The sequence below is a fragment of the Lasioglossum baleicum genome, unplaced genomic scaffold, assembly GCF_051020765.1.
Source record: "Lasioglossum baleicum unplaced genomic scaffold, iyLasBale1 scaffold0153, whole genome shotgun sequence".
Classification (NCBI taxonomy): domain Eukaryota; kingdom Metazoa; phylum Arthropoda; class Insecta; order Hymenoptera; family Halictidae; genus Lasioglossum; species Lasioglossum baleicum.
In genome coordinates, this window is record NW_027469213.1 from 83,237 (window position 1) to 100,401 (window position 17,165).

General features: G+C 25.7%; 1 pseudogene; it reads right to left on the minus strand.

Moving 5' to 3' along the window:
* Nucleotides 1-14,009: 14,009 nt before the first annotated feature.
* On the minus strand, nt 14,010-14,384 carry LOC143220070 (NADH-ubiquinone oxidoreductase chain 5 pseudogene; annotated as a pseudogene).
* Nucleotides 14,385-17,165: the final 2,781 nt, after the last annotated feature.

Here is a 17,165-nt window from a genome sequence, read left to right on the forward strand (position 1 = left end):
ATGGATCCCCATTAAAAAAAAGTGAATTGAATACCTTTATTGGTTTCGTGCTTGCTATGCTGGTAGAGCAGGTTCCCGAAATTGGATTATATTGGTCCAAAAAGGCGATGCATGCGAATGCACGTATAATAAAAGCAATGAAACGCGATCGATTCTTGGCTATATTGAAGTACTTGCACTTTTCTGATAATGTTACAGCTAAAACCGAGAATCGGTTACACAAAATCCGAAATGTAGAGGATAGAATTCTTTGTGCATTCCAAGATGCAGTAACACCCGGGAAAGGTATAGTAAGTATAATGACGAAATTATGGTTCCGTGGAAAGGATACCTTAATTTTCGTCAATATATACCAGGTAAGATGCACAAGTACGGAATAAAAATGTACAAACTCTGCCTTCCGAACGGATATACATATAATGTGCATATTTATTCCGGAAGAAATGAAATGTGAATTCTAAAAGCACATTCTCATGATGTGGTCATGACATTGATACGAGATCTATTAGTGGAGGACAGGATTTTATTTACCGACCGTTTTTATACATGTATTCCTTTAGTCGAAGATCTTCTCACCAAAAGCACATATATTTGCAATACAGTCAAAATAAATAGAATGTTTCTACTGCCACAGGCAATGCAGAAACAGAAACGGGGCGACATTATATCTCTTGAAAACCGGAGCGGCGTGAAATTTTTAAAGTGGATCCACAAAAGTCCCATCTGTGTGTTAACCACTTCGAGATCTCACAATTGCGCCAAAATTAGTGGCAAAGATGGTAAATTAAAACCAGACACGGTTTTTTCTTACAATAGCGCGATGAAGATAGGTGATATATGAGATGAAATGTGATCCTATTATAAATGTTAACGGAAAACGTTAGAATGGTATAGAAAAGTTATTATGGAGCTAATATCCGGGACCTGTTTAGTAAATGCATGGTACATCCACAAACAGTGGGGAACCAAGCGTTACCAAATCTACAATTTAGAGAGAAAATTATTGATTATCTATTGAAGAGTGTTGAGAATCCCTCTAGTGAAGAGCAAATAGGAAGTAGACGGAAAAAACATTTTTTAAGTTCACTCCAAGGACCTGCGAGGAAGATGAGGAAAAGATGTAAAGATTGTTGCAAACGCTTAAAAAACTCTAAGGGTACATAGTGCGCCACAAACGAAACAAATAAAGTAATGTCCTTTCGTAGCAGTTGTCCGGATAAGCCGGCACTTTGTTTGAAATGTTTTAAAAAATTGCATCGGTAACATAAGTCGTTATATTTTATTGTATTTAATGAATTAATTAAATTGTACGTTACGTATTTTGTGTCAAATATTTGATTATAAGGAAGAAATGTTAATGTATAATGTGAAATTAAGAAAATAACATTTTGTGCTACGCATTTATTGGTAAACAAACGTGGCCCATCGACGATGCATTCCGCCCCACGGAACAATTTAGTATGGGCCACCTGCGGTTCATGCCGCAGCAGGGAACAGACAAGGAAGGGGCCACCGGCGAGTCAGGCCGGAGTCAACGTGTTAAGTTACAGTATCTATAAATATATTGACGACTGGGAAGAAACGCATACGATACATTATCAAGGTAGGAGAAGTTAACGAAGATAATAATGTAGTGTCGCTCCGATCAACCGAACGTAACTTCAAGACCACTCTAGCGCTGTCGCAGTGGAAGCTTAGATACATATACAGACAATCAGGTAAAATATCAATAAGTTTAACAAAATAATATCATAAACCAAAACTCAGATAACTCCAAAGACACTTTCATTCGGAAATACTGTTTTTCAAACTAAAAGTTGATAATTGTGTAAAAAATGGAAAATAGAACAGCAGGAAATAACATTGTGTATAAACAGATGGAAGCCTGGGAAAAATGCATGCGGTACAATGTCAAGATTTGGAAAATTAACGAAAATCTTCCAGTCGTGCCACACGGAGCTGCCGTACGCAACTACTTGACCTCGCCAGTCATATCGCCCCGGCAGCGTATGTACATGTACAAGCATTCGTATAGAATAACAACAAATTTATCACAGTACTGTCTTAAACGTACAATCAACTAATTAGAGAGACACATTTTCTAATAAATACAAATTCTGAAATATAGAAGAATATCGAAAATGTCATAACTGTAAATTACAGTATGCATAATTAAATACAAAACTGCGAATGAATTCGTAAAATACATTATCAAGTTTGAAGAAATTAACGAATACTGTACAGTAGTGTGTCTCCGATCTACGGTAGGTAGCTACAATCCCACTCCAACCGTGTCACTCTAGGTAGCGTAGGTGCGTATACAACCAATCATGTAAATTAAAAATAAGCTTATCAAAATAATGTCATACACGTGCGCTCATCTAATTCTAGAGACACTTTTACTAGGAAATACAATTTTTTACATAAAAAATTTGAAATTATTATGAAAATCGAAAACATTATAACTGTAACTTGCAGTGTGCAAAAATGAATGGACGACTGGGGAAAAATGCATACGGTGCGGTATCAAGGTTAAACAAATTAACGAAGATCATACAGCAGTGCCACTTCAATCTGTCGTGCGCAACTACAAGACGTCACCAGTAGAGTCGCTCCGGAAGCGTAGGTACGTATACAGACAGCTGTATAACTTAACAATGAGTAAATCAGAATATTGTCATACATGGAAGTTTTAATAATTAAAAGGACACTTTTACCAGAAAATACAGTTTTCTAAACTAAAAATTGAAAATTAGAAAAAGTATCGAAAATAACATAACCGTAAATTAGAGTAAGTACAATACATGCAAAACTGCGAAAAATGCATGCGGAACAAAATCAGGGTTAATGAAACTAACGAAGACCATTCAGTATGCCGCTCCCATCTGGCGTATGCAACTACAGGTGCACTCCAGCAGTGACGGTCCGGACGCGTATGTACGTTTAGTGACAATCATGTGCAGTAACAATAAGTTTATCAATAGAATGCCATAACCGTGCAATCAAATAATTTCAATGGCACTTTTACTATTAAATACAATTTTGCTACATAAGGATTGAAAATTTCGAAGCCGAACGATAATATTACAACAGTAAATTACAGAATTTATAAATAAATAGAAAACTGAGACAGAATGCATATGGTACAAAATCAAGGCTAAGGAATTAACTGAAACCATGCAGTAGTGCCATTTCAACCTTCCGTATACATCTACAAGACCCCGATAATCGTGTTGCTCGTGCTGGAATGGTACTTATACAGACAATAGTATAAAATAACAACAAGCTTAACAAGATACTGTAATAAGCGTAAGCTCAACTAATTCAAAAAGAAATTTTACAATGAAATACAATTTTCTAAAATGAAATTGAAAATTTAGAATCAAGTCGGAAATTCCATGAGAGTAAATTACAGTATGTATATGTAAATCAAAATCTGGGGAAGGTGCATTCGGTACAATATTAATGTTAATGAAATTAACAAAATTCGTACAGTGGTTTCGCTCCGATCTTCCGAACACAATTAAATGACCACTCCAGTCCTTTCGATCCGTTGGTACGTATACAGACTCTCAAATAGAATATCAATGAATGTAACAAAATATTGTCATAAACATACACTGAACTAATTGCAAGGGCATATTTCTTATGATATACATTTTTTTAATTTAACAAATTTTACAGTTTGTGAAAAGTACTATATATTATAACAGTGAATTACAGCGTGTATAAATAAATGGAAGGCTGGGAAAAATGCATACGGTACGAAATCTGGGGTAGGGAAATTAACGACGTCAATACAGTACGGTCGCTCCAATCTGTCGAACGCAACAACACGACCACTCCAGACGAGTCGTTCCGGAAACGTAGGTTCGTATGCAGACAGTCATTTGAAATAACAATGTGTTCTAGAAAATATTGTCATAAATATGCACTAAAATAATTCCAAAGGCATTTTTCCAAAAAATACAATTTTCCAAGTTAAAAATTGGAAATTATTAGAAATATCGAGAATGTCATGCAGTAAATCGCAGTATGTATAAATAAATGGAAAATTGCGAAAGAATGCATACGGTACGATATATAAGGTAATGAATTTAGCGGAGATCATGCAGTAGCGTCGCTGATATCGACCGAATGCAGCAACAAGCGACTCCAACCATATACGACCGGATGCGTAGTTACGTATACAAACAATGGCATAAAATAACAATAATTTTAACAAAATAATATCATAAACGTACGCTAAACTAATTCCAAAGACACTTTGACTCAGAAATAACATTTTTTAAAATAAAAATTGAAAATGTAGAAGAAAATTGAAAATATCATACCAGCAAATTACAATATTTATAAATAAATGGAAAACCGCAAAAGAATGTATTCGGTACAATGGAATGGTTTAAGAGATCGCCAGTCGTGTCGATCCGGCAGCGAAGTTCGAATGCAAAACATATAACATAGCAGTAAGTATAACAAGATATTGTCATAAACGTACACTCAACTAATTCGAAGGCACTATTCCTAAATAATACAATTTTTAAAAATAAAAATTAGAAATTTTGAAAAAAATCGAAAATATCATAAACGTAAATTACAGTATGTATAAATAAATGGAAAACTGGAATGAATGCATGCGTTAAAATATCAAGGTGAGATGAAATTGTCGAAGACCATTCAGTAGCGCCGCTCCTTTCTGTCGAACGCAACTACGAGACCATTCCAAGCGTGTCGCACAGGAAGCGTAGGTACGTATATAGACAATCATATAAAATAAATATAAGTTTAACATAATATTGTAATAATCGTATACTCAACTAATTCCGAAGGCACTTCTACCACGAGAAACAGTTTTGTAAACTAAAAATTGCAAATTCTTTTAAGAATCGAAAATATCATACAGTAAATTACAGCAATTATAAATAAATACAAAGCTGAGGAAGAATTTATACGGTACAATATTGTGATTAATGAAATTAAAGAAGAACTTCCAGTTTCGATCTGCAGTACCTGCAAGGCCACATCAGTCCCGTCGCCCTGACAGCGTTGGTACGTATACTGACAAACATATAAACTATCAGGCTTATAACAATTTAACATAATATCGACATAAATGTTCACACAAATATTTCCAACGACACATTTATTAGGAAATACAATTTCTTAATCTAAAAACTGAAAATTATGAAAAAAGAATAGAAAGTATTATAACAGTAAATAACATAATGTATAAATGAATGGAAAAATTGGGAGGAAATGAATACTGTGTAAAATCATGGTTAACGAAATTATGGAAGACCATCCAGTATGCCGCTCCGATTTGCCGTACGCGCCGACAAGTCCAGTCCAGCCGTGTCCTTCCGGCAACGTAAGTACTTATAGAGAATAACATATAAAGCATCACGAAGTTTTACAAAATAATGTCCTGAACGTACAGTGGACGTTGTTAAAGACACTATTACAAGAAGGTTAAATATTTTTTAATTATAAATTGAAAATTTCGGAAAAATTGTAAATATCATAATAGCAAAGTTTAGTGTGTAGAAATAAATAGAAGACTGCGCAAGAATGCATACGGTACAATATTATGATTAGTGAAATAATCAGAGAGCACACAGCAGTGTCGCACCGATCTAACGAACGCTACTACATGAGCACTGCAGCTGGGTCGCTTCAGAAGCGTAGGTACGGATAGAGGCAATCCTATAGCATAACCAAGAATATAACAAAATATTGTCATAGAGGTACACTCAACTATTTCCAAAGATCCTTTTCCAACGAAATACAATCACTTACACTAAAAATAGGATATATTGAAGTAATCGAAAAATCATAACAGTAAATTACAGTATGTAGAAGCAAGTAGAAATCAGTGAAAGATTGCATACTGTACGATATCAAAGATAATGAAATTAACGAAAATGTCGATAATGTCCATCCGTTCGACCGTACGCAACTGCAGGACCACTTCAGTCGTGTTGCTCCGGCAGCGCAGGTACATTTAGAGGCAATCATATAAAATAACAAATAATGTAACAAAATATTGTCATACGCGCACGCACAAATAATTCCAACGACACACTTACTACGAAATACAATTTTCTCAACTAAAAATAGAAACTTTTGATGACAATCGTACACGCCGAATCAGTAAATTACAGTGCACGGAATGTAAAATATATCTATGAAATATATCTCTGAAAGAATTAGTACGCTGCAATATTAAGGATACAAATACTAACAAATGCCATAGAACACCGTGGCTACGATCCACCGAACGCAATTACAAGGCCAATTCTGCCCTCTCGCTCAGAAACGGTAGGTACGTAAGCAGACAATCGTGTTAAGTAACAGTAATATTAAGAAAATAATGTCATAATCGTACAGTTCACTAATTCCAATTAGACATTTACTACGAAATACAATTTTTTATACTAAAAATAGAAAATTTAAAAATAAATCGAAATGTATATATAAATGAAAGGACGGTAAAAATGCATACGGTACTGTATCATGGATATAGAAATTAACAAAGACCATCCAGTAGTGCCGCTCTGATATACCTTACGCAACTACCAGACAACTCCAGTCGTGTCTTTACGGAAGCGTAGGTGCGTATACAGACAATCGTATAATATAACAATAAGATTAACAACATAATGTCAATGACGTACACTCAACTTATTACAAAGCCACTTTTACTAAGAAATACAATTTTTAAAAGTAAAAATTGGAAATTACGAAAAAAATCCAGAATACCAGAACAGTAAATTACAGCATGTGTAGATAAATATAAAATTGCGATAGATTGCATACGGTGTAGTATTGTCGTTAATGAAATCAACGAAGGCCGTCCAGTAGTGTCATTCAGCAGTGCCGTACGCAACTACAAGAGGAGTGCGCTCGAGTCGCTGCGGCAGCGTTCGTGCGCATGCAGACAATCATGCAAATAACAATAAATTAATCAAAATATTGTCATAAACGTACACTCAACTAATTAAAGTGTCACTTCTCGTGAGGAATACAATGTTTTAAACTAAGGATTGAAAATTCTGAAGAAAATCGAAAATATCATAACAGTGGAATACAGTATGTACAAATAAATGGGAGACTACCAAGGAATGCATACGATAAAGAATCATGGCTAACGAAATTAACGAGGACCATCCAGTAGTGCAACTCCGAACTGCCGTAGGCAACAACAAATCATCGTCAGTCGTATAGATGCGGGAGCGGAAGTACGTATACAGACAATTACATAAAATAACAATGAATATAAAATGATATTGTCATAAACCTAAACTGACATAATTCACAAGAAACTTTTACTAGGGAATACAATTTCTTATTATTGAAATTGAAAGTTTTGGAATGCATGGAATATATCACAATAGTAAACTACACCATGTAGAAACAAATAGACAGACGCGAAAGAATGCATACGGTAAAATATTGTGGTTAAAGAAATGAAAAAAGACAATCCAGTAACGCCGCTCCGTTCTATCCTACGCAACTCCAACGCCTCGCAAGTATTGCCCGTCCTTCGCCGTAGGTTCGCTTGCAGGCAATAATACAAAATGCAGAAACGTCAAATAAAAATAAGTTTAACAAAATAATATCATAAACATACACTCAAGTAATTCCATGGACACTTTTACAATGAGATATAATCTTTTAAATTTAAATTATAATTTTCGAAGAAAATCGTAAATATAATAATATTAAAAAACCGTAATTATAAATACATGGAACACTAGAAAAAAGTGCATACGGTACGAAATCAAGGTTGATGAAGTTAACGAAGCTCGAACAGATTTCCGATCCGTTTTGCCGTACGTAACAACAAGACCACTCTTCCGTGTAGATCCGGAAGCGAAAGTGCGCCTACGGGATATTATATGAAATAAAAATAACTATAACAAAATATTGTCATAAACGTAAACTCAGCAAGTTCCCAAAGCACTTCTACTGGGGAATAAACAATTTCAAAATAAAAATTGAAAATTTTGAAAAAGAATTGAAAATATCGTAACATTAAATTACAGAATATATAATTAAATGGATCAATTCGGGAAGCAATGTATATGGTTCAAAATGATTGTCGGAAAAAGAAGCGATGACCATCCAGTATGGCGCACCGATCTGCTGTACGCTACTACAATTCTACTCCAGCCGTGTCGTTCCAGAAGCGAAGGGACGTACACAGACAATCATATGAAACAACAATAGGTTAAACAAAATATCGTCATAACCGTACACTGAACCAATTACTAAAACACTCATACAAAGGAATACAATCTTTTAATCCTAAATGAGAAAATTTTGAAAAAAAATCGGAAATTTCATAGCGGTATATTACAGTACGAATACATAAATGGACAGCTGGGAAAAATGCATTTGGTAAGATATTAATTTTAATGAAATTAACAAAATCCGTACAGTGGTTTCGCTCCGATCTTCCGAACACAATTAAAAGACCACTCCAGTCCTTTCGATCCGTTGGTACGTTTACAGACTCTCATATAGAATATCAATGAATGTAACAAAATATTGTCATAAACATACACTGAACTAATTGCAAGGGCACATTTCTTATGATATACATTTTTTTAATTTAAAAAATTTGACAGTTTGTGAAAAGTAGTATATATTATAACAGTGAATTACAGCGTGTATAAATAAATGGAAGGCTGGGAAAAGTGCATACGGTACGAAATCTGGGGTTGGGAAATTATCGACGTCAATACAGTACGGTCGCTCCAATCTGTCGAACGCAACAACACGACCACTCCAGACGAGTCGTTCCGGAAACGTAGGTTCGTATGCAGACAGTCATATGAAATAACAATGTGTTCTAGAAAATATTGTCATAAATATACACTAAAATAATTCCAAAGGCATTTTTCCAACAAATACAATTTTCCAAGTTAAAAATTGGAAATTATCAGAAATATCGAGAATGTCATGCAGTAAATCGCAGTATGTATAAGTAAATGGAAAATTGCGAAGGAATGCATGCGGTACAATATCAAGGTTAATGAAATTCACAAAGACCATATACAAGAGTCTCACCTGTCTTGTGAATGCATCTACAACATAACTCCAGTCGTGTCGCGCACGGCAGCGTAGGTGCGTATAGAGACAATCATTTAAAATGACATTAAGTTTAACAATATAATATAATAAACGAACACTCACATAATACCAAAGACACTTTTAGTGATAAATACAATTTTTTAACTAAAAATAGAAACATTTGAAAAATGAATCCAAAATATCCAAGCAGTAAATGACAGTGAGTAGAAGTAAATAGAAATCTGCGATGGAATACAAACGGTACAACATAGAGTTTAAGGAAATTAACAAAGACCATATACCAGCGTCGCACCTATCTTGTGAAAGCAACTACAACATAACTCCAGCCGTGTCGATCCGGAAGTGCAGGTACGTACAAAGACTATCGCATGAAATAATATTAAGATTCACAAAATAATGTAAGAAACGTACAATCAACTAATTCTGATGACACGTTTACTCAGGAATACAATTATTTGAAATAAAAATTGAAAATTAGCTCTATTGATATTTTCGACTAGTATAGTGGTGAGATAATTTTATTGCATATATAATATGAAAATTTGTTCTATTGAAGATTTATAGATTTTATTGAACAAAATTAGCTCTATTGATATTTGCGACTAGTACTGTGGTGAGCGAATTTTATTGCATATATATTATGAAAATTTGTTATATTGAAATTTTTGGATTTTATGGTGTAAAATTAGCTCTATTGATATTTTCGACTAGTATGGTGGTGAGTTAATTTTATTGCATATATAATATGTAAATTTGTTTCATTGAAATTTTTTATTGTTGACAAATTTTATTATAATTTTAAATATAAATAGGATAATTATTATGCTTATAGATTCATAATCCATCGATATATTATAAGATAATATTAAATATGAAATTTATATTTAATAATTAATTTTATTTTACTGTTATAAATAACGAATTTTATACTATTTTAGTCGAGTAGTATAGATTTAACTTTATACTATTATAATTAATTTTATATTATTTTAGTCGAGTAGTATAGATTTAATTTTATACTATTATAATTAATTTTATACTATTTTAGTTGAGTAGTACAAATTTAATTTTATATTATTGATATAAATAATTAATTTTATACTGTTTTAATAGTATAGATTTAATTTTATATTATTATAATTAATTTTATACTATTTTAATAGTATGTATTGATTTTCACTTTATTATTATTAATTTTATACTACTTTGGTCGAGTAGTATAGATTTAATTTTACATTATTGTTATAAACAATTAATTTTAATATAAAATTTATAAGTATTAAAAATTATTTTTAATATTTTATAGGTTTATTAATTTATTTAAGGTCACAAAACCTATAATTGTTATTTAATTTTAATATTTTATAGGTTCTGAATTTAATTTATTTAAGGATACGAAACCTATAAATGATAAAAATATATTTTGATATTTTATAGGTTTTAAATTTAATTTATTTAGGAATATAAAATTAATAAATATTAAAAATTAATTTTAATACTTTATAGGGATTAGGTTTTAAATTTAATTTATTTATGAATATAAAATCATAAATGTTAAAAATTATTTATTTTATTACTTTATATACTTTTTTATTTAATTTATTCATAATAATTTGTTATATATGTAATAATATGTCTGATAAAAGGAATATTTTGATAAAATAATTATGTAAATTTATTTACTACTATTAGTTATAAAAATAATGAAATAATATTAAAAATTATAGTATAATTTAATTTTAAATAAATTATATAAATTAATTTAAAAAAATAAATCTATAAATTTTATATATTAAATTTTTATTTCATATTTATTTTTTTTATTATTATCAAATGTTATTTTAAAGTGATTTATTTATGAGCTGGTAATATTTATTAGAATTAGAGTAATTAATTTAAATTCTAATAATAACTTATCAAGTTTAATGATTTTTTGTATATCAATTATTTCTAGAATATTATTGGTAATTTTTATAATAAATTTTATAAATTTGGTTGAAATAATTTAATTATGAAATTTATTAAATTATTTTTTATTTATTTCATTAATAATGAAATTAGGATTATTTTCTTTTCATTTTTTAATAATTAAATCTTAGGAATTAATAAATTGGAATTGTATTTTCCTATCTTCAACTTCAATAAAATTTAATACTTTAAATTTCTATTGTTTAATTTCAAAATTTGATTATAAAATAATTCTATTTGGAATTTTTCCAATTTTACATTTATCTATTTATATATTAAAATTAATTAATAAAAATAAAAAATTTATTAGGTGTTCAACTTTAATGTTAAATTATATATTAATAAATTGTTTATTATATTAATGAAAAATATTTTTTTTTATTAATATTATTTTATATATTAATTATTTATATGTTATTATTTATATTATATAAATATAAATTTATAGATAATAATTTAAATATTTCTATATTAAGTTATGAAAATAATTTAATTATTTTATTTATATTAATTTTATTAATTTATTCAATTTTACCAATTTTTTTTCTCTATTATTATTGATTAAAAATTTTATATTTATTACCGAAGGTAATATATTTATTAGATTTGTAATTTTATTAATTAGACATGTTTATTTATATTGTTATATAAAATTTATTATATTTTAATTTATAAATATAAATTTTTATTTTAAAAAATTTGTTATTAATTATAATTTTAAGTTTAATTTCTTGATATTATTTCTTTTGATATTTAACATTTTGATAGTATTTATGTTTAATACATTATAAATATTAAATAATTAATATATTTCATTTATATAATTTTAAATTTGCAATTTAATGTTTTTTTAGACTATAATTAAAAATCAGTAAATATAAAAAGTATTAAGTCTGATAAAAGAAATGAATGCAAATTTATTAATAAAAATTTAATATTTTTTAATACTATATAAATTTTAAGTTAAATTGACAGCTATTAATTTTCAAAATTAAAGATAAATTTAAATTTAAATTTTAAGTAAATGATTAATATATAAAGATCATAAGGATATTGGCATTCTTTACTTTACATTAGCTATAAGATCAGGAGTAATTGGATCTTCTTTAAGATCTTTAATTCGCGTAGAATTAAGAATTCTTGGAAAGTTTTTAAATAAAGATATATTATATAATTCTTTTGTTACAAGTCATGCATTTTTAATAATTTTGTTTATGGTTATACCTTTTTTAATTGGAGGATTTGGTAATTTATTAATTCCTTTAATATTAAGAACACCTGATTTATTATTTCCTCGAATGAATAATATTAGAATTTGATTATTACCTCCTTAATTATTATTATTATTAACTAGAAGAATTTTTAATTTTATACCTGGAACTGGTTGAACTGTATATCCTACTTTATCTAATTATGTTTTTCATTCATCCCCGTCTGCAGATTTTAAATTTTTTCTCTACGTATATCTGGTATTTCATCACTTATAGGAGATATAAATTTAGTAACTACTTTTGGATTAGATGTAGATACTCGTGCTTATTTTACATCGGCAAATATGATTATTGCTGTTCCTACTGGTATTAACATTTTAGATGATTAGCACCTAATAATGGTCCAAAATTTAAAATAAATAATTCTATTGTATGATCTTTAGGTTTTATTTTATTATATACAATTGGAGGATTAACAGGAATTATATTATCTAGTTAATCTAGTCATAGTATTTTACATGATACATATTATGTTGTTGCTCATTTTCATTACGTTTTATCAATAGGAGCTCTTTTTTCTATTATTTAAAGATTTAATCACTGATATCCTTTAATCACTGGTTTAATATTAAATAAAAAATGATTAGCTTATCAATTTTCAATAATATTTATTGGAGTAAATATAATATTTTTTCCTCAACATTTTTTAGTTTCAATAGGAATACCTCGACGTTATTCTGATTATCCTGATTCTTATTATTCTTGAAATTTATTATCTTCAATTGGTTCTATTATTTCATTAAATGGAATAACTTTTTTATTATTGTTAACTTTAGAAAGTTTAATTTGCAAACGTTTATTATTATTTAAATTTATTCACTCTTCTTTAGAATGATTAATAAATTATCCTCTATCAAATCATTCATTTAATGAGTGCAGAATTTTAATGATTAAAAAATTTGAATATGGCAGAAAATTGCAATGAATTTAAAATTCAATTATATAAAATTTAATTTTATTATTAAAAATAGCAACATGAAATATATTTTTTTATCAAAATTCAAATTCGTTTTATTCTGAAAATTTCAGTTATTTACATAATTTTTTTATAATATTTATATTAATAATTACTGATTATACTACATATTTAATTGTTGATATTTTAAATAACAAATTTATTAATTTATATTTATTAAAAAATCATTTAATTGAAGTAATTGGAGCAATTACTCCAATAACGATTTTGTTATTTATTTGTTTTCAATCTTTAAAGATTTTATATTTTATTGATGACCTATTAAATCTATATTTTAAATCAATATTATTGCATGAATCAATAAATCAATTTCGATAATTAGATACATATAATCTAATAGTTATTCCTATAAAATTACCTTTAAGTTTACTAGTAACATCAACTGATGTGATTCATTCTTGAACTGTACCATCCTTAGGTATTAAAATTTTATATAAACTACATAAGGAATTGGAATTCATATTCACTAAATTTATTAACAATAAATTACCTCTTATTTGGTTTCAATTAAATACAATATATATTCGTTATATTGTTCGTTTATATTAATCTTCGTTAATATAAATTAAATTAAAATTTAAATTATTATTTAATAAAATTATTATAATTCGAAAAGGATATAGAATATTTGATATTGTTCTAGTAATTAAATTTAAATTTCTAAATGAATCTATTTTTGAAATAAAATAATATTCAATTATTAAATCTTTAGAATAAAGTCCAGCTAGAAAAGGAAAACCTATTAAACTAATTAAAGGAAATTTAAAAATTAATCTCCTTATTGGATAAATATAAAACATTCCATTATCAAATTTTTAATTTTGATTATTATTTAAATAATGGATATAACATCCTACACAAATAAATATAAAAAATTTAAATATTGCATGAATAAATAAATGTGAAAATGCCAAATCCTTTAACTTTTAAAATAAAATTTTTACTATGAAACTTAATTGACTTAAAGTAGAATATGCAACAATTTTTGTAATATCTATTTCAAAATTTGCAGACATACCTGAATACAATGTTGTTGATCTAGAAATCAATAAAATAAAATTATTATAATTCATTTCAAATAATTATAAATATCGAAATAATAAATATACACCTGCTGTTACTAATGTTGACGAATGAACTAAAGGTGAAACTGTTGATGGAGCTGTTATAGCTATTGGCAATCATGTACAAAATGGAATTTGTGCTCTTTTAGTATACATTATTATAATAAATAAAATTATTATTAAATTATTAAATTTATATAGTAATAAATTTCATCTACCAAATATTATTATTATGGAAATTAATATTAATAAAGAACAATCACCTAAACGATTTAAAATAATTGTTAATACTCCTGAATTCAAAGGTTTATTGTTTTGATAATAATTAATTAAACAATAAGAAATTAATCGTAATCCATCAAAACCAATTATAATAGTTAATATATTAAAACTCATAATTAAAAAATATATAGAAATTAAAAATAATATTATTAAATAAACGAGTCGTTCAATTAAAAAATTTTCTAAATTTATATAACCAATTCTATATAATAAAATTTTTGATGTAATTAATGATACTAAAAATAAAAATATTCTTATTGAAACTAAATAAATTATAAAATTAAATTTTATAGAATTTAATCGAAAAATATTTAATTCTATAATAATAATATTATTAATTAATAAATAATAAAAATTTAAAATAAAAAATGTAATCTTCAAAAAAATAAATAAATTTTATAAACATATAAAAAAATTATAATTTAAAATTAATATTTCATTAATAAAATTAATTTTTGATATTAATATTTTGTCATTATTTAAATTTAAATTAAAATTAAATTAAATACAAAAATATTTAAAAGAATTCAATGTATTATTAATGTAAAATATTTAATTAAATTAACATTTAATAAATTAAATGTAAAATAATAATTACCATTATTAATAAATGAGAATAAATGAATCGAATTAATAAATCTTAATAAACAATAAAAAAATAATGTTAATAATAAAACTTATATCTAATCGACGTAAACATATAATTCTGAAAATTAATATACCTGAAATTCTAATTATTGAAATATAATTATTTATTTTTAAAAAACAATATTTAGAAATAAATAATAATCGTAATAATCCATAACTACCTAATTTTAATATAATTGATGCTAAAATTATTGAATCATTAAAAGGTACTACAACATGAGCTTTTAATAATCAAGATTGAATTATATATATATATACGAATTTTAACTAAAAACGATAACAATATATAAATAAATATAAATATTGAAATATAATTATTAGTTAATTCTATTAATTTGAAATTTAAATTATCATTTTTTATATATAAATATAAAGTAATAGGTAATAAAGGAAATGAAAAAATAAAGGGTAAAATATTAAATAAAATCTTGCTAAAATTCGATTTATACAATAACCTCTATTTGTTAATAATAAAAAAAATATTAATAACCTAGCTTCAAATATTAAATAAAAAGATAAATAATTTAAGGAAATAAAAAAAATATATAAATATCATTATTATATAATTAATAACTAAACATAATTTATTTTCTTTATTTAAATTTTAAAAAATTAATGAAAAAATTCATAAAGTTAAAATTAATAAATAAAAGGAATATAATCTTAATATTAAATTTATAATAATAAAAATAATTTGATTAGATTTAAGATTTATTATTATAAAATTAATATTAAGATTTTATTAATAAGATTTTAAATAATGAATTAGAATCTATAGTTATGTTAATTTTAGATAAACAAAATGTTAGTAATGAAATAAATAATTCATTCATTTAAAAATTTTAATTAATTAATCTAATTAATTTAATTTTTTGATGACCATATATATAATTTAATCTTACTATTAAAGATAATCATAAAATTGCTTCTACTACTGAATAAATTAAATACATTAAATGTATCCATCTATTATAATCATATATTAAATATGTTAAAATAGTAAATGAAATATATTCAATTAAAATTAAAAATATTAATAAATATTTATTAAAACAAAATAGTATAATAAATTTACATAATAAAGTAATAATTACAATTTCAACAGTTATATTATTAATATATTAAAAACATTAATTTTGTAAATTAATATTAATAATTAATTATTTAAGGCAAAATTATGTTTTCGTATTAATAGAGTTCAAAAATATTTTTAAATAAAATAATTACAGTATCCAAAACTATTGTTTTTAATAAACTATTTTGTGAAAATTGAATTAGGTATTAATATTAATATACATATAATATAAATATAATTTATAATAATAATAATAAATTTGACATCATTAATTATATCATTTTTAATTGTAAATTTAATGTTAGAAATTAATAATTTTTATTCTCCTATAAAATATTTATTATTTTTTTTAATTTATTCAATAAGAACATTTTTTTTTAATTATTGTCTTAATTATGATATATCTTATATATAAACTAATTACATCTATAATTATTTATATTTCAGGTATTATAAATATTTTTTTATATTTAATTACTTTATTACATTTACCAAAGCTTAAATTTAATAAAATTAATATTCTGTTATTATTTATCAATTGATTAATAATTTATATATATATATATATATATATATATATATATATATATAATTAATATTTATCTAGAAATTACTGATTTAATTACTTAAATGTAAATTTAAATAATAATTTCTTAATAATTATTGAAATAAAAAAAATTTATTGAAATATTAATATATTATTTTTTATAATTATAATATTATTTATTAATCTATATTTTTCAGTTAAAATGACATCTGTTATAAAAAAATGTATACGAAAAAAA